Source organism: Cryptomeria japonica, chromosome 1, assembly GCF_030272615.1.
Source record: "Cryptomeria japonica chromosome 1, Sugi_1.0, whole genome shotgun sequence".
In the NCBI taxonomy this organism is placed as follows: domain Eukaryota; kingdom Viridiplantae; phylum Streptophyta; class Pinopsida; order Cupressales; family Cupressaceae; genus Cryptomeria; species Cryptomeria japonica.
The window spans coordinates 528,439,015-528,465,748 of record NC_081405.1 but is presented as its reverse complement, the minus strand read 5'-3'; the positions used below and the strand labels follow the sequence as shown (position 1 = coordinate 528,465,748).

General features: G+C 39.7%; 1 protein-coding gene across 9 annotated transcripts in view; it reads right to left on the bottom strand.

The window, feature by feature from the left end:
- LOC131059912 (lipid phosphate phosphatase 2) overlaps positions 1 to 24,995 on the bottom strand; it is a 105,211-nt gene extending 80,216 nt beyond the window's left edge. The window contains exons 1-3 of one of the 9 annotated variants that reach the window (XM_059219547.1): positions 24,484 to 24,975; positions 24,312 to 24,377; positions 23,537 to 23,996 (exon numbers count right to left, since the gene is read on the bottom strand). The gene's annotated coding sequence lies outside the window, so the exon portion shown is untranslated. Of the gene's footprint in view, positions 1 to 23,536; positions 23,997 to 24,311 lie in introns of all 9 variants that reach the window. The other 8 variants (XM_057992981.2, XM_057992986.2, XM_057992979.2 and 5 more) reach the window with 8 other exon arrangements.
- Positions 24,996 to 26,734: the final 1,739 nt, after the last annotated feature.

The following is a 26,734-nucleotide window of genomic DNA, read 5'->3' as shown; positions in this document are numbered from 1 at the left end:
GTTCGGGAGTGAAATTTGACTTTGACTACTCCTATCACCTTCAAATTTTCAGAAAATATGTATATTTTCTCTTCAAAACAGTCAAGAATCCCCTTCAATCTGCATGTGAACTTGTTGAAAATGGTTGAAAATCTCAAACTTATACTTGGAATCACCCTTAAAATCTTCTTTCAACTTGCCAAACTCTTAAAACTTCTCTCAAAATGTTCTTTACCTGCAGAAAACCTCTCTTAATTGCTCTCAACTTGCTCAAGAAATTCGAACCTCATGTATAAAAAATGAGAGAGTGAATGAAATATTTGTATGAGGGTTTGATTTTATAATTAGAAACTCGGAAAATCTCTTCAAAACTTGTTTCTAATCCTTCCCTAGTCTTTTGAGTCTGCAGAGAATGTTTCTAATTTGGCTTCAAGTTGCATAGTCATCATCCTTGAGTTCGAATTCCTTTGAATGCAACTTTCTATTTTGAATTCCAGTTAAAATCAACTCAATCTCCAAAATTCATCCTTCAAGAAACTTTCTATTTTCAGAACTCAATTCGAATTCTTCAAGATTATGCTGACATCACTCGAAATATTCCAATTTCCAAACTTAGTTGTCTTTCATCAAGGCGGACTTTCATAGACATCCATTCATCACCACATTGGGCAGACTTTTTAGGCATCTCCATAGGGCGGACTTTTTAGCTCTCTCCAAGACTAGGGCGGAGTTTTGGAAGACCTCAACTTGGCATCATGGAGGGCTTCATCATCATGCTTGCTATCTCCTCACCCTAAGGCAGACTTTTGAGGACATCCTCATGGGCGGAGTTTTGGACTACCTCCATCATCATGCTTGGGCGGAGTTTGGAGAGACATGCTTCAAGGCGGAGTTTTGTGCTTCCTCCATGGCGGACTTTAGAGGCTTCCCTAAGGAGGGCGGACTTTTGAAGGCTTGGCAACTTGCTTGGAGGGCAGAGCTTTGATGACTTCTCCAAGGGCGGAGTTTTGGAAGACCTCATGCATGGCGGACTTTAATGAGACATCAAGGACGGCAGAGTTTTGAAGGCATCATCCATGGGCGGACTTTAGAGAGGCCTCAAGGCGGAGTTTAGACACCTCTCAACATGGCGGACTTTAGGCACCTCTCAACCAAGGCGGACTTTTAGATGACATGAATATCTTCATACCTTGGCTAGGCGGAGTTTAAAGACATCACCAAGGGGGTGGACTTTTGACGGCTCTCTCCATGGGCGGAGTTTTAGAGAGGCTTTGAGGGGCTTGCACAGCATCATGGGCGGACTTTTGGTTACCTTCTCAAGGCATAGGGCGGAATTTTGGAAGACCTAATGCACCAAGCATGGTAGACCTTAAAGTGACCTCAACACATGGCGGAGTTTGGAAGGTGTTCTCCTTGGGCGGACTTTGATGCCCCTTCCTTAAGCATGGTGGAGTTTTATACTCCCTCCAAATGGTGGAGTTTTGCGCTCCCTCTTCATGGCCTCATCACCAAGGCGGACTTTGAAAGGTATCTCCAAGGGCGGACTTTAGGCACCTCTCCAACATGGCGGACTTTTGATCATCCCCATCATAAGGCGGATTTTTAAGCCTTTCCACCAAGCATGGCGGACTTTGAAGACACCTCCATTGCTAACCTCTTGGGCAGAGTTTTCATCACCTGCCATAACACTCAACATGATCCATTAGCCAGACTTAGGAAAATTTTTGGAAAATTTCAAAATTCCACAATTTAACCAATTTTAACCAGATTGACTTGAAATTTGAAATCCATACCCAGGCAAACCATCTGAAGCATCATGACACTTAAAATGTAGCAAACTAGCTTTTTAGGTCAAAACTTGGAAATTTTGGATCACGATCAAAGCAGGTCAGTGGTATCAGTGCAAACCCTAGGTCCACACTCTAAAAAAGCAAAAAGCAGGCATCCCTTAAAAAATAGGGAAAACTTTCTAAAAATAGCCATACCGGAGATTGGGCTAAAAATGCCAAAAACGAAACTTCCTAAAAAATAGGAAAAAGCAAAAAAGCAAACTTTCTAAAAATAGAAAGTTGTTCAAATTCGTCCAAATCAATTGCGATCTTTGTCCTTTGCCCTTTCTAGGCACTTTGATTGTATCCGTACTCTGGTATTACTTGGCTTGCAAAAACTAGCTTTCAATCTCTAGGACTCGAACCGCTCAAAACTTGATAAACTGAGCAAAACTTAACCAGAAGGCCACGCCACCAAACACTAACAAAAACCCTAGAAAGCAGGAAAAAAGGGAGTGTCCCCATTTGCAATGGGGCGATGTGTGAAAAAGGTCACAACAAGTAGCATGTGGAAGATGGATATGCCTTCTTTGTTGGTATTGAGTACTTGATGACCATGTATTTGCTATGCATGTTTGGCCTATGATGTTGTGTTTTACCTCATGCTTTAATGTCATGTATCTTCATGCATTGATGCTTTGTATTTTGCACTTTGGATTGAGTATTGGATCTCTCTTCCTTGCTTTTCGTGTGGCCTTTGTGACTCTTGAAGCATGGAGGGACTGGACCTTTTTGGTTCCACATGGTCGAGTGGCACATATACACCGTCAAGGTCCGAAGGATATTGGACTAAGCATGCTCAATCAATTCTTCTCATGGTTTTGCTTATGCTTTCCATTTATTTCTATGAAATGTAATTGCTTATTGTAAAGGACATTTGATTCCTCATGAATTGTAATGGAATGTACTCATTGGACCCTATTTTGACAAGATATCTATTTGGATGGATTATGTAATTGGATGTAGAGTGATTTGTTTCTCTCAATGTTGGAATCAAGCACGAATGCTTGTATATTGATTATGATCCTTATGTTTAAGTAAGACAACATTAGTAGGAAACTTCTTTTGGGCTTAAAATGGGAAACTTCTTTTGGGCTTAAAATGAGCCTAGAGGTGTTTCAAGTTGCCTTGGAGGGTGTTGGAAACCCAACCTAAGGTTGTCATACCTCTTTGTGGCCTTTTGTGTCATTTTGAGTCATTATGGGTCCATTGGAGGCCTTTCAAAGCATCTTTTTAAGTTTTGTGAATGTAAAAAAGTGTTGTAATTCCATGTTATTATGTGTCCTTGCTTAGGGTAGGAGTTTAGGATGTTGGTGAGCTCATTACACACCTCCCCATCCTCTCCTTTCGCTAGTTACTGGCATCTAGTGTCCGAGGGAGTCGATCTCTCTTCTTCCTCCCCAATCCTTTCTGATGTTTTCCTGTTCCTGGAGTGTTGTAGGCGCCTTTAGTCTATCCAACGTGTTTGTGATGTCCAGGGGACTGATCCCTAGCTTTGGTTCACCCACTAGTCAGGACAGATGCACCTCCAGAGGATGACAACACGGGTGCAAGGTTGTCAAGGACACTAGTGCCAAGTTTGGACACTGTTGTGATGTATTCAAACATCGCCCATTGCAAATGGGGACCCCTACTTTTTTTGCTTTCTGGGGTTTGCTTTCTAGGTGTTTAGGGTTTGTCTATTAGCCTTTGCATTTTGAGTGTCGCTAGGGGATCAATAGGATGGTAGGCTTTGCTTGAGCCAGGGGAGTCAGCAGGTGCTCCAGGTAAGGGTTTCTTTGAGAGTCTTCTTTAGGGCCTGGTTTTGCTCTTGTTGCTAATTGTGTCTTGCTTTGTGAGTGGGTATTATTCTTGAAGGTCCGATCTAGGTCAAGTTGGCGAGTGATGAAGTCTGGAATGTCATCCTGATCTTCAAATGCCCTAAAATTTGGCTAAGTCTGGAATGCCCTGATCCTGAAATTTGGCTAAGTCTGGAAAACTGAAGAATCCTCGAAAAACTAGATTTTGCAATATAACTCCTGGAGGTCCGAAACCACTCTCAAACATCCTGGAAGTATATATGGAATATAACTTAAATATAAGAAACTTATACTTAAATGTTATGTTCCATAAAATGATCCTGACGGAGAGTCCAAAATGTCAAATTTCGCTCCTGACCCTTCCAAAGGGTCCAAAGCGAAATTCTCCATAAGACATTCTACTTTGACCAAAACCTAGAACTAACGCATTCCTAGGCTTGAATGAAGGCAAAAGCACTTGTTTGAATGAAGAAATGCGAAAAAATGAAGTCAGGATCATGGCCTAAGGTGAATTTCGCTCCTGACCCTTCCAAAGGGTCCAGAGCGAAATTCATATTTCCTCTATTTTTCTCCTTAGCTTGACCAAGTTTGTAGACTTTTGAGGCATAATTGAGAAGGTTTGATGCAACTTTGCCTTGGAGAGGAGATCTTAGACCTTGGGATGATGGATTCTAGCCTGGGAGAGGAATTTCGCTCTTGACCCTTCCAAAGGGTCCAGAGCGAAAATCCTTATAACCCTCATTTTCCTTCGTTGTTTTGGATGGGCGTTGGTTTATTAGGCATTGTGTGTGAGTCTTGATGTGTCCTTGTCTTGAAAAGTGAGGATCTTGTCCAAAAATAGGAATTTCGCTCATGACCCTTCCAAAGGGTCCAGAGCGAAATTCTTCATAAGCCTCATTTGCTCCCTTGTTTTGGATATCAACCTTGTTCCATGGGTGAATTTGGGAAGGAAATAACATGTCTCTAACTTTTGAGGTGATGGAACGTAGAAATGTGAAGGATTTTGGCCAAGATTAGGAATTTCGCTCCTGACCCTTCCAAAGGGTCCAGAGCGAAAATCCTTATGCACCTCAATTTATCACTTGTCAAGACCAATTTCATAGTTCCTTAGGCATGTTTGGGGGATTTTTGACATGTTCTGACCTTAGGAGGTGAGTAAAGGTGGATGAGATGAAGATTTTAGCCAAGAATAGGAATTTCGCTCCTGACCCTTCCAAAGGGTCCAGAGCGAAATTCACTATAATCCTCATTTGTTACCTTGAATGGGCTTAAAATCTGGTTCCTCAAGTGGAAAACAATCTATATTTGTCTCCTGGGTGAAGAATGATGTTTTGTTACCTTCCAGAGAAGATTGGAGTTGAAAAGATGAAGGATCAAGTCAAGAATGAGATTTTCGCTCCTGACCCTTCCAAAGGGTCCAAAGAGAAAATCCTCCTAGACCTCATTTCTTTCCTTATTTGGCCAAGTTTTGATGTCCAAGGCATGTTAAAAGAGATGAAATTTCACCTTGCAAAGAAGATTGGGATTGAAAAAATGATGATTTTGGGCTAGAAAAGGAAAATCACTCCTAACCCTTCCAAAGGGTCCAGGGCGAAATTGTGTAAAACCTATCTTTTCCCTTAGTTTCATGCCAAATCTAGTGTGGATCATGATTAAAGAAGTCCTTAGGCATGTCCTTGAATGGTCAATAATTATCAAGTATTGAAGGAATTGAGCCAAAAAGTGATTTTCGCTCTTGACCCTTCCAAAGGGTCCAGAGCGAAAATCTTAAAACCACCTATTTTCCTTGCAAGTCTAGTCAAACATTAGGTTTTCATGGCTTGGATGGGTGCGAGGAGACATGTTCTTGCCCTTTTGAAGTTAGTTGGTTTTAAAAAATGATGGAAATTGGCCCAAAACAAGGATTTCGCTCCTGACCCTTCCAAAGGGTCTAGAGCAAAAATCCTAGGATCGCCTACTTTCTTTGCAAGACAAGTTAACATTTTGATTTTTATGGCCTAGATAAGAGTGAGGCAATGTGTCCTTAGTCTTGGAGGTGAGTTCAAGTTGAAATGATGGAGGAATGAGCCTAAAACAAGATTTTCGCTCCTGACCCTTCCAAAGGGTCCAAAGCGAAAATCCTAAAACCCATCATTTTCTCCAAAATTTGTGCCAAGCCAAGCCTAGACCAAGGTAAAAGATGACCTTGTGATTGCCCTTGAGTTGATGGTTGTCTCCAGAAGTGATGATTTTAGGCCAGAGGAGGAAATTCGCTCCTGACCCTTCCAAAGGGTCCAGGGCGAAAATCCTTCAATCACCTATTTTGCCTTGCAAAATCAAGATAAACTTGGGTTGGATGAGAGAAGAAAAGTGTTTCCTTGCCTTGTGAGGTGGATTGAAGTTGAAATGATGAAAAAATGAGCTACAAACAAGAAATTCGCTCCTGGCCCTTCCAAACGGTCTAGAGCGAAAAACACTAAAAACATCCTTTTCTCCAAATTTTGTGCTAAGTCAGGCCTGGACTAGGGTGAGAGAAGCTATTTAGAATGCCTGGGAAAGATGTTTCACCTTCAAAAATGCGAATTTTGAGCTAAAATTGGAATTTCGCTCCTGACCCTTCCAAAGGGTCCAGAGCGAAATTCATCAAAATCCCTATTTTTCTCCTTGTGTCAAGTCAAGACTTTGAGTCCTAAGGCGTAGTTGAGGTTGAAATGATGTTTCTTTGCCCTGTAGGATGAATTGAAGTGAAGGAGATGAGGAATTAAGACCTAAAGCTTGAATTTCGCTCCTGACCCTTCCAAAGGGTCCAGAGCAAAATTCTTAAAACCTCCATTTTTGCCTCAAATTTACATCAAGCTTGGTGTTGGTTCTGAATGAGGATGTCCTTAGGCATGTATCTAGGCAAGTACGGTTGCAAAGTGAGAACAATTTGAGCCAGGAATGCAAAATTCGTTCCTAACCCTTCCAGAGGGTCCAGGGCAAAATTCTTATAGGGCCTATCACTGGAAAGACTCTTGAACAAACTTAATTTTGATGTCTTCTTGTTGATGATTTAAGGTATAAAATGCTATGTTGAAATGAATTTATTATGTGTCCTTAATCATCTTTTTGTTTGTCTTGCAGTTAAAAGAAGACCAGGGCAAGACAAGGACAACCTTCTTCAGTCCGACATCAACAAGGACGACCTTCTCCAGTCCGGCATCAACAAGGACGACCTTCTCCGGTCCAGCATCATCAGGGACGACCTCTTCCAGTCCAACATTCGAAGGAAAGGTACACCATCCATCCTGCACATCGAAGACAAAGGAAGTTAAAGCAAGGGTTCGTTGAAGAAGCAGACAATTTCAGAAGAGTTAATTAAAGCTAGCTTCTCAGCAACATCAAATTGAATATCTACCAAGTTACAAGTGTCAGACAAGGTGGCATCCCAGTCATCACTCCTCTAGTCGGATTGGTCCGCCTCAACGTGTCCAGATTCAATGTACCTGACTCATCAAAATGGCACAAACTTCGATGTACCTACCCTGGTTATCCATTGGTCGATTATTCCAGAGAAGACATGTGTCCAAATAATGCAAATATTTCATTGGTCAGAATTAAGTTTGTTGTAACAAACCCTAATTAGGGTTTTCATTGTAAAATCTCGGCCATTGATCTCAAATTGATCTAAGCCATTGATTTGTATTGAGGGCACTATATAAGCCCTGGCTCCTCATTTGTAAAGAGATAGTTAGTCATTAATAGCTAGAAGGTTAATAGTTAGTTCATAGAGGTTAGAATAGCAAATAGAATAGCAGTTAGAGTAGAATAGGAAGAGAAAGCAAAGATTGTTGCCAAGATGTTGTTGTAAAAGACTTGTAAAAATTCATTGAAGAAATGGTGAAATCTATGGGTCGATTCAACAATTTGCATGGTCTTTATACTTCTCAGATTTGATTTCATGTTATTAGATGAGTGGAAGAAATGTGTTTGATTGATGATGAAATTTGTATATCCATACTACTAGCAGTTTGTTGATTGCAGACTTGCCTTGTGTAGTCAACTGGAATCATTCAGCTTGAGCTTAACTTCAATTGTCGCTTCTTCATTGACATGCATCAACTTGATGGTGTCTATGCCTGTAGTGATGATTTGAACATCATAAAGCTTTCCTCCGAAGATCGCACTAACCTTGTGGAGATGGTCCTGGGATGTCAAAACAAGACTTAGTTAGAATTTCATCAAAGGTCATTCATTGCTCTTACACTCTTGGTGTCAGAATTAGATCCTTTCCTCGCCCTCATCCTTTTTTCTTTTTTCAAAATCTAGGCTAGTGAAATCCTGTGTTCCAGTAATATTCAAAGCAAATCAAACGTTTAGGTAGTCAAGTGTAAGTCCCCTTGTGATTCCAGCAAAATCACATCATACCACAGAGAGCTTATCCACGAGTAGAGAACCTACAAACAAGAACCTTGGAGTTGCCTTGACTGATCCTTCGGCGAGATCTTCAGCAGTCGAGAAACTTTGCTCAAGAGAGGATAAGGTACCTTTAGGTATTTTATTCTGTGTTTGGTCGTGTACAAAACACACATCAACAGACACTAACACACCCAATGGAGTACAACACACCCAAAGGACTCTAGCACGGTGCGCTAATGTCCTCCTGGCACACTAGTGTCCTCGATGAGCGCCCAAGTCCACTTGGGCCAATATAGTCCAAAGTTGATTGTCAGTGGGCTTTTCTAAGCCCTAGAAGGTAGTATCATGTTCGCGAAAGTTGTCTATCAAGTCTTGGAGAGTCGAGGGAAACTCTGAGGTGGTCCAAGTGTGTTGTCAATGAGTTGTGGTGTCGATTGCATTGATTTGAGTGATTGTGTTCATAGGAAGCCGATTGTCGCACCTATGACTGAAAGAAAGCCTTGTTTGTCGAGTGGGGCCTTGTAACTTCTTGTGAAAATCTGTAAGGGTCAAAGCCTCTTGTTGACCATCCCTAAGGTGTCTCAAGCCTTCCTCTATGATTGGTTGGCATTTAGAGAGCTCAAACTTTTGCTTGAGCATTAGCAAGTTGCGGCAAGATATCGTATGCTTGCAGTTGAGCTAGTGAACTCCTGCATGTGTCAAAAGAGTTTGGGCTTGAGTTGGTCAACCAAGTTTGATGTTGAATGGAGGTTGATGAGTCCCTCATCCCATCCTAGTGTCATTTGTGAGTGGACACAATCGTAGTGTGTCGATCGTCATCAAGGACTTGTCCTTTCTCTCTCTCTTATGTCATTTCACCATGTTGTGTGGTTGTGTGGTTCCACATTCCTTAGTCTTCCACTATTGTCACCTTGTTGTGAGATGGTGAGGTCTTGTGTAAATTTTCTTGTGTGTCGTCTCCTCCCTTGTGACACTTGTGTGCACGTTGCCATACAAGTGTGACATGTATCATATCTTTGGCATTAAGGTTGCTAAGTTGTCCTAGAATGTTTCAAAAAAAATATATTCTAGGTTTCTTGGCTTGTTTCCTCTTGGGTTCCTTGGTGAGGCATTGCACTAGTATCAAAGCCAAGTTGCAACACTGGGATCTTTGGTTATATTGTTGCCCTTGTAGTTGTTGTTCTTAGTGCATAGTTGTATAAGTGCTCGAGTTACGAGTTGGTTGTTCAACTCGTTACTTGGGTGCCTAGTGTAGCTTTTCAATGAGTTCAATGTGAACCTACCAAAGTTGCATGATGTAGAGGAAGAGTGCTTCCAAGGCCCTTTTGTACCTATCAAGGAATGATAGAAACCCTTGTTTGGACTCTTGAGGTGGTCAATGATCAATAGTCGTTGTGTTGCTCCTTGATTGTGAGCTCTTGTTGGGTCGTCGTGCATGTTGGAGTGTGTGGAATCTTTTGGCAACAGATGTTGTTGTTACCTTGTTTGACCTACAATGATATGTTTGAGAAGGTCTCATTAGTTAAAGGTTAGTTAGACCCTCACGTGTGCCAAGGAGTGGCTTCTAGTGTGATGGCTTCCTCGATGTTCAATTCTTAGCATATATGTTTAGTGGCCCTTGAGTGGCCCTGTTTTATTACACAAGTAATTGGTAAAATAATGGAATGAATTAAATGAATGATCAAACGATCATTTATAGAGTTACAAGATTGATGTTTCCATTATGAAACAATAGATAACAGAAGCAAAATTAGAAACATCTAATGCACGATAGAATACAAAATTGACCATTAATAATTAATAACTAAGATATTATTCTAATACCCTCCCTTAATGGTCAATTTGTCTACTACACCAAGTTGCCCCCTGAACTTAACAAACTTATTCGGATTCAAAGACTTGGTGAGGATATCTGTAGTTTGATCCTCAGTATGAACATACTGCAAATCCACGAATCCATCTTCAACCAGCTTGCAGATGACATGACAATGAAGCTCAACATGCTTGGTTCGCTCATGGAAGTTTGGATTTTTGGCAAGTTTGAGCACCCCTTGATTGTCACAGAAGAGGGGTGTAGGACTTGCTTGAGACATCTGGATGTCTGAAAGCATCCTTTGAAGCCAAACTGCCTCACAAGCTTTATTGACCGATCCTCGACATTCAACTTTTGTCGAGGAAAGACCTACGGCATGCTACATCTTATTGGTCCAAGTGACAACACCTATGCCCAAACTAAAGACATACCCGGATGTGGACTTTCTATCATCAACAGAGCCTGCCCAATCCGAATCTGTGAAACCGATGAGTCTAGGATCTTTGCATCGTCCATAAATGATCCAAAGTCTGAAGTGCCCTTGACATGGTGTAGGATACACCTCACTGCAGCCCAATGATCTGATGTAGGAGCTATCATGAAGCGGGGTATGTTACTCAGTGCATAGCTCACATCAGGTCTAGTAGCAGTGAGATACATTAAGCTGCCCACTAGTTGCCTAAAACCGGATTCATTCTCAATTGGAGAACCACATTTGGCCGACAACTTCAAGCCTTTCTCCATAGGTGTAGATGCAGGTTTGCACTCTTGCATTGGGAACTTGTCTATCAAAGCCCTACCATATTTAGACTGAGAGATGAAAATGCCATGAGACTGCTATCAAACCTCAACACCTAGGCAGTAGTGCAAAAGCCCAAGGTCGATCATGTCAAAATACTGGCATAAATTCAGCTTGATTCCTTGAATCAAAGATGTCGAACTGCCAATGATGATCATATAATCAACATATATAACCAAAAGGATGATATCACTGCCAGTAGTCTTGACATACAAATTTGAGTTAGGACTCCTCTGGAAACCCTGATCTGTGAGGTTCTTATCAATTTTCATGTACCATGCCCAAGGAGCCTGTTTCAGGCCATAGAGTGCTTTAACCAATTTGAGCAACTGGTGTTCTTTTCCGGCAACCTTGAATCCAAGAGGTTGCGTCATGTAGACCTCTTCCTGTAACTCACCATTCAGGAAGGCACTCTTGACATCCATCTAATAGACCTTCCAACCACACTAAGCTGCCATGGCTAAGACTAATCTAATAGTGCTCATATTTGCTGTCAAAGCAAAGATCTCCTCGTAATCAATTCCTTCACGCTAAGAGAAGCCTTTAGCAACGAGACGATCCTTGTACTTATCCAAAGTACCATCAGCCTTGTATTTGACCTTATAGACCTATTTGCATCCAATGGGTTTCTTCCCTGGAGGAAGATCTGACAGAACCCAAGTGTTATTTTTCAACAAGCTGTGGTGCTTAGTTGCCATAGCTTGTTCCCACTCAGGTACCCCTTTCGCCTCTATGTATGTTTGAGGTTCATAAACACTGTGAATGTTGGCCATGAGAGCAAAATTGACATAATCAAGATTTTTACTCTTCTTTTGAGCAGTTCTACCCTCGATGAGCTCATCATCATCAAGATTAGCAATCATCTTAGCCCACCATTTAGGCCGAAGAGTAGAAGTGCCAACATCGGATGTAGGAGTTGCAATAGGATGAGGTTCATCAAATAGAAGATTAGATGAATCTTGAGGAAAGTCAAGTGGTGCGGCTACGTGTCTAGGTAATTGTAGATGGCATAAAATGCTTATGGTTTTATTTGTTATCTGCCGATGTATTAATTAATTATATTAAGTGAGTTGTCACTCTTGGTAGTTATGTGTCGGTTGGTTCACGGTTGTGTTCCTCTCGGCCATCATCGGGTTCTTTAAATATGTTGTGTAGTGCCAAGGAAGTAGTATAGTATAGTCGGGACTACTGTAATCCTTGGCCGACCATCTCTAGTCTCTTCTCTATAATAATTGCATGTGCGAATAAAGATATTTTACTGTCGTGTCTGGCATGCATTGTCATGTACATTATTATTTCCTGTATTTAATTTATCAATTGTACTAGAAAACAGTGATCTTGCAGGAGAAGGGACCGGTGTAGGTGAAGGAACCGAAACAGCTAGAGCCCTCCAATCTGGTGGACCTAATGGAAGACGAACACCCAAGTCTTGAGGCTTAAGAAGTTGATCCTCTGAATCCACAACTGGAAGAGAGAGCTCAAATGGCCCTTGTTCCTCATCAAAAACCACATCACAACTCAAGATGAGACGATTTGTCTCGATGTCAACCACTCGGTAGGCTTTATGATTATCATTGTAGCCAGTTAGCATGAGTTTCTAGCTCTTAGCATCCAGCTTGATGTAATTAGCATCAGGGATCCAAACAAAGGCGGTGGAGCCAAAAACCTTCAGGTGACTAATTTTCGGCTTGCGGCTTGACCAAGCCTCTTCCAAAGTCCTCTTCTTCACAACCACAATAGGAGACCAATTCAAAAGATAGACTGCAATGTTAACTGCTTCAACCCAAAACTTCTTAGGAACACCCTTGTGTTCAAGCATAGACCGGACCATTTCGGTAATCGTATGATTTCTCCGCTCAACGACACTATTTTGCTGTGGGGTGTAAGGTGTAGTGAGTTGGCGCTTTATGCCATGTTGTTCACAAAAATGGGAGAAGGTAGAAGAACAGAATTCTCCCCCATTGTCAGATCGAAGAGTAACAATATGTTGACCAAACTCTTTTTCTACTAATGCTTTGAGCTTTTGAAACAAAACAAACACCTCTAATTTCTGATGAAGGAAATACACCCACATTTTTCGACCAAAATCATCAACAAAAAGTTAAAAATACCTAGAACCAGTAACAAAAGGAGTAGCCATAGGCCCACAGATATCAACATGGACCAGTTGTAGTACCTTAGAAGCCCTCCAGGAGTCACCATCTAAGAAAGGAGTCCAATGTTGCTTGCCAGCGTGACATGCTCCACAAACTCCAAGGTTCAGGGTCTGGAACTTTGGCAGTTCGATAACAAGATCTTCCCGAACAAGCTAAGAAAGATACTGCACATTTAAGTGCCCATAAAGCTGATGCCAGAGTGTACTAACAGAGGAGCGCTTGGCTGCCATGGCAAGCTCCTAAGAATCACCAGAGTCAACTAGCCTGAATAGACCATGATCCTTAAGACCCACGGCAGTAGTAGAATGAGTCTCCCGATCAATGATACTGCACTGATGTGAACTGAAGGTCACATTGAACCGAGGAGAATGTCTCGGAATTTGACTGACTCAGAGAAGGTTGAGTTCCATTCCTGGAACATAGTACATGTTGAGGAAAATCAAATTCCTCCCTCTAGACTAAATATGCACATTGCCCTTTCTGACAACAGTGTACTCTTTCGCTCCAAAAATAACTGAATCTAAGGCTGGCTGAAAATCAATGAACCAATCTCGGAGATGAGTGAAGTGGCATGAGGCACCCGAATCTATATACCAGGCAGAAGACTTCACATGGTCTGCAGGTCTTTTAGCCATGAAGGCGTAAAGGGCAGACTCGCTCTGCTCAGTGTGCTCCACTACATTAGCTTTAGGCTCTGAACCACTTTGCTTGGACTGGGCAGCCAAGCGTTTACGGCACTCAAGCTTCATATGACCATACTTATGGCAATAATTGTACTGAACACTTTTCTTCTTCAAGCCTTCTGATGACGGAGCAAAGGGTTTCCACTGAGAAGACTGAGAAGTCTAAATTTTGCATTTATCCTTATGAAAGGATTTGGCTGTAAAAGCTTGTTCTGTAGAGGATGAGCCGGTACAGCTGTCGAACTGTTGCTTCCATCGATCCTGCTGTAGACGCTTAGTGCAAAGATCAACAAACTTAAGATCGACACCGAACGATGTGATGTTGAGTGTTTCGACAAAATGCTCATAGGGCTTCGATAAACTCTTCAATGCGATAACTACCATGTCATCCTCTTCCATATCCCAACCAATGGCTTCTAACTAATCAGGGATGTCTTTGATCTGATTGAGATGCTCCTGGAGGGATTTACGCTCATCCATGACAATAGACAAGAGCATATTTTTCAAAAAGAAGGCTCTGCTCTTATCAGATGTTTCATGCAGTGTCTTGAGATGCTCCCATATCTCGACAGTTGTTTTGCCGATAGGTATCTAAGGAAGTTGATCGTGGGTCACTAGGGCTTGATGAGCATGATAGCTTCACGATTTTGCTCATCAAACTGGGTCTAATCAAGACTACTTGCAAAGGGATGGGTGGCTTTTCCAAGAACCAACTAATCGATGACACGATACTCGAAAATAGTGAGCATCCGTTGCTTCCGTGTATTATAATTTCTGTCATTGTATTTGTAACTCCCCTCGAGCAGAATATTCATTAGAGATGCCATCACGAAAATGGAGATCAAAGTTGGTTGACTGAATCATGGCAAAAACTATCGAGGCAAGAGTTTGTCAACGCGTGAAATCACATAAATGCGACGCATAACAAACGAAACTAAGGCAGAAAACTTGCATTGATTTCGAGGCAGGATTTAAAAAAAGGGCACGGATCCCAATGTATGGATTTCTAAGGACCCAAAAAAATCTAACAGACACCCAAAAATTTGCTGAAAGAAAAAACAAACATGATAAAAAACCCCAAGAAAAGTTCTTGAAATGTGTGCCCTAGCCGCCAAAAACAAGGACAGAGGGTCGAAAATAAACCCTACACGGCACGAACAGGTTGCAGAAGAAAAAAGGCGCACAAGATAACTGGAAACCCTCGGCGTTGAAGACACAAAACCACGGCCACCAAATCTCAAAATAGGGACGTCATGAAATATGCAATTCACATGCGCGGGTTTGCAGAAAAAAATAAAAACTGTTGCTCAGCACACAGAATCACGAAATGCCGTCGAAAATAAACACAAACATGGAGGAACGTAGACAAAAGTCACGCAGGTAAAACCACAGGTCGTGAATAAAATCGGGACTTTTGACCTTTATGCAAGCACGAACATGAAATCGCGAGCAGAAATAAATGGATGGAAAAAATCTACAGGTCGCCCACGAACATAGGTCGTGACACGAATAAAAGAAATCGCAGGTCACAAGCAAAAACAAATGACGACACAAGCAGAGAGAAGACGAAGGTCGCGGCTTGGGTCAACTGAACAGACACGGCAGAACACAAATCGCGTGGATACAAAGAATAGAGATTGACAGAACGTGACCAGAGGGTTTGAAAAAATAAAAACGCGAAAAAAATCACGTTAAAACCCTCGAGCTAGCAAGTGATAACTCAATGATGAACAATAAGTACCAAACCGGTACTAAGAGGGGGGGGGTGAATCAGTACAGTCACAAATTCTTTTCACAAACCGGTTTGACTGCAAACACTACAAATGTTTGACAGACAATAACCCCGATCTGAAACAGAGTGCAACCGGTAAAGCTAAGAATGACTGTGACAGCATTAACCGGTTAATCACTTAACTTTCCACTCAACTTAATACTACACTTCCATTTCACCCTTATGCATGAATAGGTAATCTATCATCAGAAATATAATAACAGCTAGCTCAGCCTGATTTACCTTCAGACACAAATCACTTAAATCATCACATGAAAAATACTACACATGACACAGATTTTTCTCATGGAAACCCAACTGGGAAAAACCACGGTGAGGATGAATACCCACAAGTTGCTTTTGAACTCTTTAGAAGTCTGCTCTGTTAGGAGCCTAGTCCGGTTAAAGACTGTTACAACAGGTTCTGCTAAGAATCAATCCTGTTAGGGATCACCCAGTTAAGGGATGGCTAAATACTCGGTTAAGGGTTAAACCCTGTTAGAGGTTACCTTGTTAGAGGATTTCAAGAACTCAATTAGTTTGAGTCACCCTGTTAAAGGATTTACAACAAGCTGATTAAAGCTACCCGGTTGAGGGATTTTCCAAGTGGTTAAAGATCAACAAGTATTACAATGATCTGATAATAGCACTGAATGCCTAATGCAGATCCGCTTAAGTTCCTTCCTTCTGCACACACACAATGCAGGAATCAATCCTCTTATCTCATCTGGTCTGGCAAGAATCACATATCTCTGCACTTAGATACACACACACCATTTGCCAACAACCTCAGAAAGAAACACAACATCGACCTTATAGGAAACAGATAGGTCGGTAGCATAAACCCTAAACCCTAAAACATTTAGATTAAGTAATTCAAACGATTCAATCCTGACCATTGAACACATTGCATTGGATCTCAAGACATTCTCCATCGTTCATTCTTCACCGCTTTCATGGCGACTTGTAACCCATCACGCGTTCTCCACCGTTTATAGAGAGACTTCACATATTCCCGAGGTAGATAGGATCAATCTTCTTCATGCAAGATCCTTCACGCGCTCAAGCTGACGTGGCAACATGATCGGATCTTCATTACAATGTTAACTCATCACACAATGTCATCAGTTGAGTCACACAGGCTTGGAACACTTCAACCGGAAACCCTTAAGCTAAGACTACCAACCGGTTAGTCATATCATGTTAAGTCTTCATAGAGAACATTCCATATGCCGGTTCACATTTCATCATACCGATTCTCTTGGACAAACATACCACTTCACCTATTGCTCAATATACCGGTTTATACCACTATACCGGTTCACTTTGCCAACTGTTTAGCTTCAATATACCTGTTCACTTCTTTGCACATATACCGGTTCACCACATTGTGCCGATTCACTTTTCAGCATATTGTCGGTTCACTCTCCAACATATTGACATCAATGACAACATACAATGTCATCATGTCTTCATGCCGGTTCACATATGCCAACAGCAAGCACCAAAATAAACTAAAAACCTTAGACAGTTTTGGAAAAAAAAAATTACTTGGAAAAAATTTCCAAAAAAGATTTGCTTACTCTGATACAATATTACACAGGCAATTGGTAAAATAATTGAATGAATTAAAAGAATGATCAAACAATCATTTATAGAGTTACAAGATGGATCTTTTCATTATGAAACAATCAATAACAGAAGCAAAATTAGAAACATCTAATATTTACAATAGAATACAAAATTGACCATTAATAATTAATAACTAAGATATTATTCTAATATGTTTGCTCTTGTGTGCCTCTTGGATGGTGTGACTAATGGAACTTCCTAGCTTAACTTGAATATCTATTGATTGGCTCCGAATTAAGCATTGTAAACTGCATTGCTTGAGTGTTGCATATAAATATGAAGAGATTCGTATGATTCTCGTTCATGAGATGATAGAAATATGTTGATATTGTGAGACTTGCTCGGTGTGTATTGTACATTGCTCTATATAAGAATGTAATGTTACATGTGTGAAATGAAAGTATTGATTAGTGAAAGATACATGAATTATCATAATAGATCATTTGGGTCAATTACTTACGTCCCCAAATTGCATTGTTTATTGTATTCATACTAGAACCTGTGTGATTCATTGCCTTGTGGAATTGTGAAGAAGTTTATTCAAGATATCTACATCATGTATATCCTACATTTGTGATCCGTGGTTTCATGTTGACCCTACCTTGCTTAATGTGTGTAACTGAGTGTTGAAGAGAATTTTGCATCATAATAGTATTGTGTTGAGGTGGCCTAGTGCCTCCATTGTGTTGTCCTTGTTAAGTATGTGGGTATCATTTACTCATAGCCTGTGATACTTTCGTGATGAAAGTGAATGCATAACCCTTGTGTGGGCAACTTCAGCGTGGCTGAATGTTAGTCATCCTCTATATTAGTCAATGTGTAAAGTATCCTTGGCTTAGAGCCTAAATGTACCATGACTTGGCCTTGTTTTGAGAACATGTGATAAAGGTGATCCTATGTATCATATCCTTGTGATTGCAACCTTCCTCGTGAATGTGTTGCTCTAAGTTAGCCTAATCCTTGTATTAAGTGTATTTCATGTGGACGTGGTAGTATACCCCTGCATATGTCTCCTTACATAATGAAGTGATTGCGTTGCATCAAAATAGAAAATGTCTGCAAGTTGAGTACAAAGTTGCATGTTTTGATGCTTAAATGTTGTATAGTATTGTAGTTGCAGACGACTCGCTTGTGTGATGTGCTTGGGTGCGTTCTTTAATGCACCTGGGATGTTGTATCCCTGGGTATCGTGTAGCAATTACTCCCTCAGATGTGGCTGATGTTGGTCACTCAGTTATGTGAATGTGTTTCATATTTAATGATTTATTTCAGTTTTGATGAAATGTCCCACCCGTTGTAAGGGCTAGCATTGTATTTTGAATTTACTTATGACTAGTCTAGTCACCAAACTCCTTCATCTATCCATTTTGTGGCCCTTGGTCACACTTGAATTATTGTTGAAATCACATGCATTTTATGATTTAGTGTTGAATTTGATAATTCTCCCTCTTGGCTTTTCTTTTAAACCTTATGGTGGTTATTCCAAATATTAGAAATTGTTGGCCATATTTCACGTTAAGTGTTGTTCTCTATCATGTTCATTATGAATCCCTGATAAAATGTGCAAGGGAGTATATCACAGAGAATGTACTAAACATGAGTTTTGATTAATTAGAGTAATTGTTAGATTAAAATGGCTTACTTGGTGAAATTATAGGAAATTCTTCAGATGTGCTTAAAGTTTTATCAGGTGCATAGCAAATAGTGTGATATTGCATAGTGTTGCATTAGTTAAAATTAGGTTTAATTCCCTTTGAAATTGTTTCTTGTCTTCGTCCTTATGTGCGAATCCCTTGGACTGAAATTTGTTTCTAGAAGTAGAAGCCTCCATGTCAAGCCTTTTTTATGGCCTCCTGTAAAGTAGGTGGATTGGGAGCCTTAATCCAACATCTCAATGGATCTGTCAACCAATGCCTAAAAAGAACCATGAGTCTTCTCTCTAAAATATCAGTGACTAACATTGCAAGCCTCTAAAAATCTGCAATATGCGTATCCACTGAACCCCGTTGCTTCAACTATGCCAACTCTTTGAAATGTAAATCCAAATCTTTCTTATCAAATCTCTCAATTAACCTCTCTGTAATATCTACATAAGAACTAATCCTATCATGTCCCATGGTGATCATCTCATGATGCCACCACTCATGTGCAATACCATCAAGATGTATCATTGCATACTTAATGGCCTCTTCTTCTAGCATAGGGTTGAGTTGGAAATAGGTGTCTAACTTCTGAACCCAAGCTCTAGCTGAAGTCTTCCGTGAACCATCGTAATAAGCAAAAAGTCAATTTTCCCACCACATTCCACATATCATAGTTTTGTGCTCTATCACCAATGCAGGGTCTATGCTTCATTCTAGCATCAATATAGTCCCTCATGATTTAGCAACCTAGAGCTTAGGACCTCCACTCTTCCAATCAGGTCTGAACTGATCCTACAAACCAGTGATCTGAGGCTCATTATCAACTGGTGTTGGTAGCCTAAGTGGAAAGGTAGGCATAAGAGGCCTTGAGTTGATGCTTCTAGTTTGCTGATTTGGATTTCCACCATGAATTGAGTTTTCTCCTTGGCCATTGACACCACCATTATTGCCTCCATTGTTACCTCCATTATTGGCACCAATATTTATGTCCATTAGTCGAGCCATCTTTTTTGTTAGTAGATCCAAACGTTGATTATGTTGTTGTGCCCTTTGTTCTACCGCTTGTTGCCCTCTCACCAAGGCATCCAACAAATTTTTGGTATGTCTCTCTAATGCCATTTCTTCTACAATTATATTCGGAGAAGACCTGTTTCCACGATAATGCAACAGAAATGGTGATTGTTCCCAGCTTGACGTGTCACTGTTTTCTCATATTATACCCTCAAGGATGGCAGGATACATTGCTCTGATACCACTGTAATATGCAGCCCTATTTGCCTTTGGTGTTTTTTTTTTGTTTTTGATTGTGTTTTGCAAATGTTTGATAGAGAAGATAGAAGCAGAAATATATTGCAACAGATACAATTTTCTAACAGCAAATAGAAATAGAATAGAATCAGCCATAACTGAAAGTACATTGCAGAAACAAAACTGTAGATACCCAGATGAGCAAAGCTGATTACAATCATAAATATAACATGCCCATTTGTTGGTTATGTAAAATAATGGACTGCAGCAAGAATAACACTCAGAAATACTAATCGCTTAGCACAAAGACTCCCAACTTGATTGGCGTGAAGAAGATAGACAAATAATGCAGCAAACCATCCCCAAATCCTCAATGAAACACCTCCAACAGCAAACGCCCAGCTCCAACGGTCTCATGTCCCTTCCTTGAGTATGGCCTGTTCAAAGGGTACAACCAGCTATAGAGTAGTACGGCCCAACCTAGGAAGAGTATGGCCAAGGCAAAGAACACAAGCCACAACAAAATCCCTCTGCAATCTCCTTGAATTGGCCCTCTCATACAAAATAAGAAATGCCAAACTCAACAATGTCTGAAATCTGAAATGCAATGAACTCCACTATGTTTCCTAAATGAAAACACCAAAAAATTCTCCGAATTATGTCTCTCAATAAGATGGGGAATGTTGCCTACAAGGGGTTTCGTCCTCACAAACCAAATAAGAGCAATCTCCTCCAAAAGAAATGGCAATATCAAAATATCAAACTTAGCATCAAAAATGAGCTCCACAAAATTGCCTTTATAGCTCTCCCAAGAAGTTTGAGCCTCTTCAATGTTTCCTTTTCATTTAATAAAGTCCATTTTTTATCTCCCATTGTCGCATCCAAATATAAATAGGCCCAATTCATTTAATATAGAACATCTTTCACTTATAACTAGCGCCCTATACTCCGTTTATTTAATAAATTAAAATAACGATAAATTTAGATTAGTCAAATCTTTAAATTAACTGTCTTGTCCCTGGGTTGGGGGCCTAGCTTGATTGGTGAGAACTTCGAGTAGTGAAGCATGCAGTCATGAGGTCTAGTCTCTTCCCAGCCCACGTGGTACCGGAGGACGTGTCGCACCAGCGTCACTGATCACATTAAAAAATTTACCCACCACAATTTGTTAAGAAAAACAAATAATTAAGTTGCGGCAGTTAAGAAGATGAGGAGATGCCACTCCTCAATAAAGGACCCCACCCAAAAGCCACGTCTTCACCAAGTAAGGGGTATATGAAGAAGACACGGGGGTGGTAGAAGGGGAGGAAAAAAAGGATATGGCACTACGTTTGGAATGACATCAATCGGCAAGAAGAAGAATAATACAAGCAAGGTTACAATCATTCGCACAACAGTCTGAATTCTATGATAATATATTAATTTACTGTGAAATGAAAATATACATTAGCAGACCCAAGGGAGCATAAAATAAATATATAGAGAGATCGGAATTGCTATCTAAGACAAACACCCAACCCTAAATAATGTTAGAGATTATTCGATTAAGTTGTAATCTAACCAAAACCTAGAATGCACAGTTTATTATCGTGTGACAGAGAATTAATTAAGAGAATAATCGGTGGCTAATAGATGTGAAAGGGTGCAAGGAAAGTGGCGATTATGAACAGCCAAGAGTCATGTCTTTTGCAACATGACTTTCATTGCCATTGAATAGTATATAAGACAATCATTCCAACTGCAAGAAAGGGCAGCGATAAGTCTGGCTCTCAAACATTCAGTGAAATTGATTTATACTTGCAAGCAGCATACGGAAGGTATGTGGCATTACTTAATAATTTAAGCAATTCATTATTGAAGATTATAAGCTAATAATTAATGAGAAATAAAGTTAAGCTGTAATGTATTAATAAAGCAGAATTATGTAAGAATTAATCACAATTTATAATCCAGAATAGAAGCAGAATTTTATAAGGATTGATAAGAGTTATTATATATATAATAAAAACAGAAGTAATAACAATAACGTTAATATAGCAAACTATATTAATTAGAGGAATATACATATACATTTATAAGTTGTTATATTCCATATGAGATGTTTGCACTTAAGAAGTGGTTCAATCTATTTCCTGCATCTTGTGAGAAAAGGTTTAGGTGTAATCCAATGGTGACAAGGGGCTCGCAAGTGATCATAAGGACCCTTGGAGTCAAGGAACCAGATTGCACTCTCCATGCCAAACTTGCAAGATGTTGTGTGTATGGGTAATGGGCTTGAAGGGCAAGCAACATGGGCCACCAAGTCTAGCAAGGAGGTTAGAAGCAACCATTTCTTGGGCTTGATAGACAACAGACCCACGCAACCCCTCTCATGTCTTCTTTTTGGGTGCAGGTTGTCCTCACAAGACTACACTCATCTAACATCAGGTATGCCTTAATCCTACCTATGTCATTCATGTTGAAATAACGATTTGATTCAGATAATAAGAATAGTAATTGTCTCCTAATTAATCAATTTAAATCATATATGTATTGAAACAAATAAATTATTGATTCGGATAAAAAGATTAGTAATTGTCTCCTAATTAATCAATTTAAATCATATATGTATTGAAAGTAATAAATTATTATTAAACTGGCCTATATCTAGAAGGGGAGATTACCCAGCCGTAAATAATGATTTAAATTGATTAATTAGGAGACAATTACTATTCTTATTATTTGAATCAAATCGTTATTTCAATACTACAATGTAATTAATCTTTTTCAATACATTTATGATCACCATAACAAAAAAAAAAATAAAGAGGTTAAGAATAAGAAACAACTCAAAAAGCTTTTTTTCCATGACCACCATAACTATCTTATCAATGGAACAACAAAAAGCAACTCAAGAAGTTGTATCCAGGCCACAAGCTCTGTGAGTCAACTCCTATTAAATTGGACACCTATTTGCCTCCCAGACTCCCAGCATATGTTGCTTCTTTAAGTTTTAGAGCATAGGTGCATGCTTTGTTTAAGCAGTAGGACGGATTAGCTTTGCTGCTGCCTACCATTTATATTCAGAACATCTAAGGGCATGCATACAAGCAACTCCCATGAGACCTTCAAAATTTCAGCCAATATGGCTGCATACTGCCGTATCACTTGTCTTTTCCCTTTATCTAAATTGAGAACCCTCACAGGCGGGGCAATTAAAGAAAAATTTCTTATGTCTTATAACCTTGCAAGAGAGGTCACAAGTTCAAATCCCACAAGGGGTAGGGTATGTACGCCTCGTTTGTAGCACAGTTAGGTGCCTCCCACAAGGAGTACGAGGTAGTCCCATATTGCTCTAACCCATCTATAGACCCTCTTATAACCTTGCAAGAGAGGTCACAAGTTCAAATCCCACAAGGGGTAGGGTATGTACGCCTCGTTTGTAGCACAGTTAGGTGCCTCCCACAAGGAGTACGAGGTAGTCCCATATTGCTCTAACCCATCTATAGACCCATATACAGATTGCTGGCATCGTGGACTATCAAAGCTCCTTTCCTTTCCTTTCCTTTCCTTTTGCTAGAAATTTCTCCAGCTGGCAAAGCCCATCTATAGATCTAAAAGGAAACATTCTTAGGAAACATGCAGACAGCCAGTCATTCATTACTTTAATTATTTGGAGAATCCCTGCTATACTAAATGACATATAACTAGTAGAATTCCACAAAATGTATAGGAATGTCTATTATAATAAATATTCAAAATGCTTCTGCTCCTTTTTTAAGAACAAATGCCTATAATGCTAAACAAAATAGAGTGAAAGCTACATACCGTGAACAACAGAATTACATGGAAAATCTTCCACTACAAAAGCTAGAAAAGATAACATCTGAGCCAGTCATAAGATTAAAAGAGCCTATATCCTTCCAAAAACAATAATTCCTGGCAGAGGCGCCTGCTAAGATGGCAATCATGCAGTAAGCAAGTCATTGTTAATCAGCATAGCCTGATCTATTCGAAAAATATTCAAGTCTCCCACCAGAGGAAAGAATGATGCTTCATTAATGTTTGTGTTCCATCCTTTTATCCAAAAAAATTGAATAGCAGGCAGCCTTGTCTTACACTGCAGCCCTTCGTAACTGCCTCTCGTAATCCATTGTAAGTGCTTTTCCGTTCATATTTTCGTGGATGATAATTTTACTTATTTCTGAGTAGATGGTTAGCAACACTCGTGTCATTCCCAGCTGCATGCTTTTAGAAGCATGACGGCTCCTTAAGCAACCTCATAAAACTGCTAAAATCCACATACCCACCTTAGAATATAATTAAAAAGGTACAGCACGCCTGATGCATAACTACCCAGGGCACCCAACAACAATAAATGAGGTGGATTCCTAAAATATAGAGTCCTAAACATGCAACTGGCATACATTATTTAGTAAATGCGCCCACATATTCCTGGCACTGATGCAGACCTAAATAGAGTATTAATTACCTTTACAGTTAATTGCATACATAATTCATAGAGAATAACAAGGTGTCTAACAACAAAACGAATAGATGCTAGAGAAAGACGACAGATTAGCAAATTGAAAAGAAAATTTACCTGAAAATCTTCGAGGACGGGCCTCCAGAGTATCAGAGGCACCCAAATGCTCTTCTTAGCAATTGGCTATCCCAACACAGACTAAATTCAGGACTTCGACAAACTGTAATAAATACACCCAAAAATCTCTTAAAAAGGAACCAAGATGGCACGAATGTGAAAATGGTTATACCTTTTCGAACACTGATCCAAATCGAAGCCTTCTGCTTTATCAAAAAAGAGATTCTCAGGAAACTTTAAGACAATTCTTGGTCCTACAAATGCGCATCCACCCAGAGATAATGTCTAAAAGGGTACAGTTGAATATGTTGATTTCAACATCAGACGGACTATGCTCCAAACCATGAAAGCGGACTTTGGGAGGATACAGCAACCTTGTCAGGACCAACGATTTGACTGAGGAATTACGATATTCAGATATCCTCGAAGTCAATTAATAGGGGTGAAATTACAAATGGGCGTGCTTCACATTGAATTCAAAGAAGTGGGTCTGTTTTGATTGGTGTCGAAGAACGTGTTGAGGTAATCTTGAGGATGTTATTCTTCTTTTATTTCTTTTGTTTTGTGATGTTGTATACAAAAATCAGCGTGCGCCTAGGTAAGGCATGACCTGCAATAGGTTGTTACCGTCAAGCAACGGGAACTGTACAATCTTCCTTCCAGAAACAAATTTTTTTGTCCTGTCTCGCAAGCTCTATTTTTGAATCACTGATTTAAATGTTTGTTCGTTTTTACTTGTGTTAGGGAATATTTTCAGGCTAAAGATTCTCTATTGTCTTTCTAATATGATAGTTTCATATATTAAAACAAATTGTGCTGGTATTGAATTATAAAAGAATTACATTCCCAATGTTTATGATTATTTTTATAAAGTCTTTTTATTTAAAATTGAAAAATGTGAAGTTATTTTTTTTTTGTGTAGTTTAATTATAATGACATTAAACATCATAAAATCAGTAGAGCTTTGGAATTATACTCTTATTATAGTAAGTCGTTATAGATCGTATTAGACTATTGATAGTATTATAACTTCTTTTTTTGGCAACTTGATATTGCTTACCTCTACGTAAACTTTCTTGCTCTGATTCAATATAAAAAAAATTGAGAGTGTTTTTTATTAATAAAGCAATGAGAACAAGGGCACTGACCCTTTACATAGCAAAACTATTAAAAATCATAGTGTAGAAACAGCACTATAACAGCAATTAACAACAACTATCAGCAAAAAGGAACCAAGTCTTTAGAAATCAGAAACAACATCAGATAACAAAAAACAAACTATAGGGGTGCCTTGTGCACCCCGATGGCATCCAAGGCATTGTTTCATTCATTGGACAGGAACTTGTAGAGGTCCCTAGCCTCCTACTTGTCCTCCTCTTCGAGTGCACAACGTTCCCTCTGCAAAGAGAGGGTGAGCGCAGAGCTGCGTAATACCTGCACATGGAATTTGTTAAGGCTCGTAATTTGGGCTTCCCAAGCCTCCATCTTGTTCTTGAGTCGGTTGACATCATCCTTGATAGACTACAAATCAAGCACAGGGCCGAGGTTTTCAATCCTCTACGTGATGTCCAACACATCTGTGCTCAGTTTTTCCATTTGTTGAAGAGTAGGGACATCCTGGGGGTTCTCAGCAGCCATGTCGTCTGTAGTCTCTTCGGTCTCTTTGGGCACACCACTAGCAAGGAAGTTATCACTATCATTAACCAGGCCCATCAGGGGGATAGATTGCATCACTTGTTCAACCATTTTTAACTTCGGGTCCAAGTTACCAGAGTCCAAGGCTTTGCTATCGAAAATGTTCACCCCCATAAGACCCTCAATGCTCGTGTTCATAGGGGTTGTATCCTTAACATCAATGGGGTCATGGGTTTGCATTTCAGAGTTACCCATGTCAACGGCACCAACAGTGGTCGGAACTATGGGGTCCCTAGTCGTATTCACATCCACAGCATCCCCATCAAGGGCACCCATAGTGGTATTAGGGTCCTCTTCCTCCTTGTCCCCAATGGGGTCCTCCTCGGAATCCAGATTCTCGATCACCGAGGTCTTCTTTTTTATATATACTAGCATACCTATATTTTTAAAAATCTAAGTAAGATACACCAAGAGATATCAAATTATGAAAAAAAAAATCATAAATAATAATAGAGATTCTGTTAGTAATGAGTTTGAATTGAAATGGTTGAATAGATCATTTGGAGTATTTTAAAGAAATTTTAGAATGTAATGCACAACACAGATGAACAAAATCCATACAACAGTGGTTGTAAATAAAAATATAATAAATCTAAGTCATATCTAAAGGAATAATATAAGTTGAATGTATAAAGTTAAACACAAAATAGAATTGAAAAACATGTGTAAAGTTTCACTTTATTATAACAAAAAAAAGCGATGCAAGGTCCAAGTTAGTAATTATTATA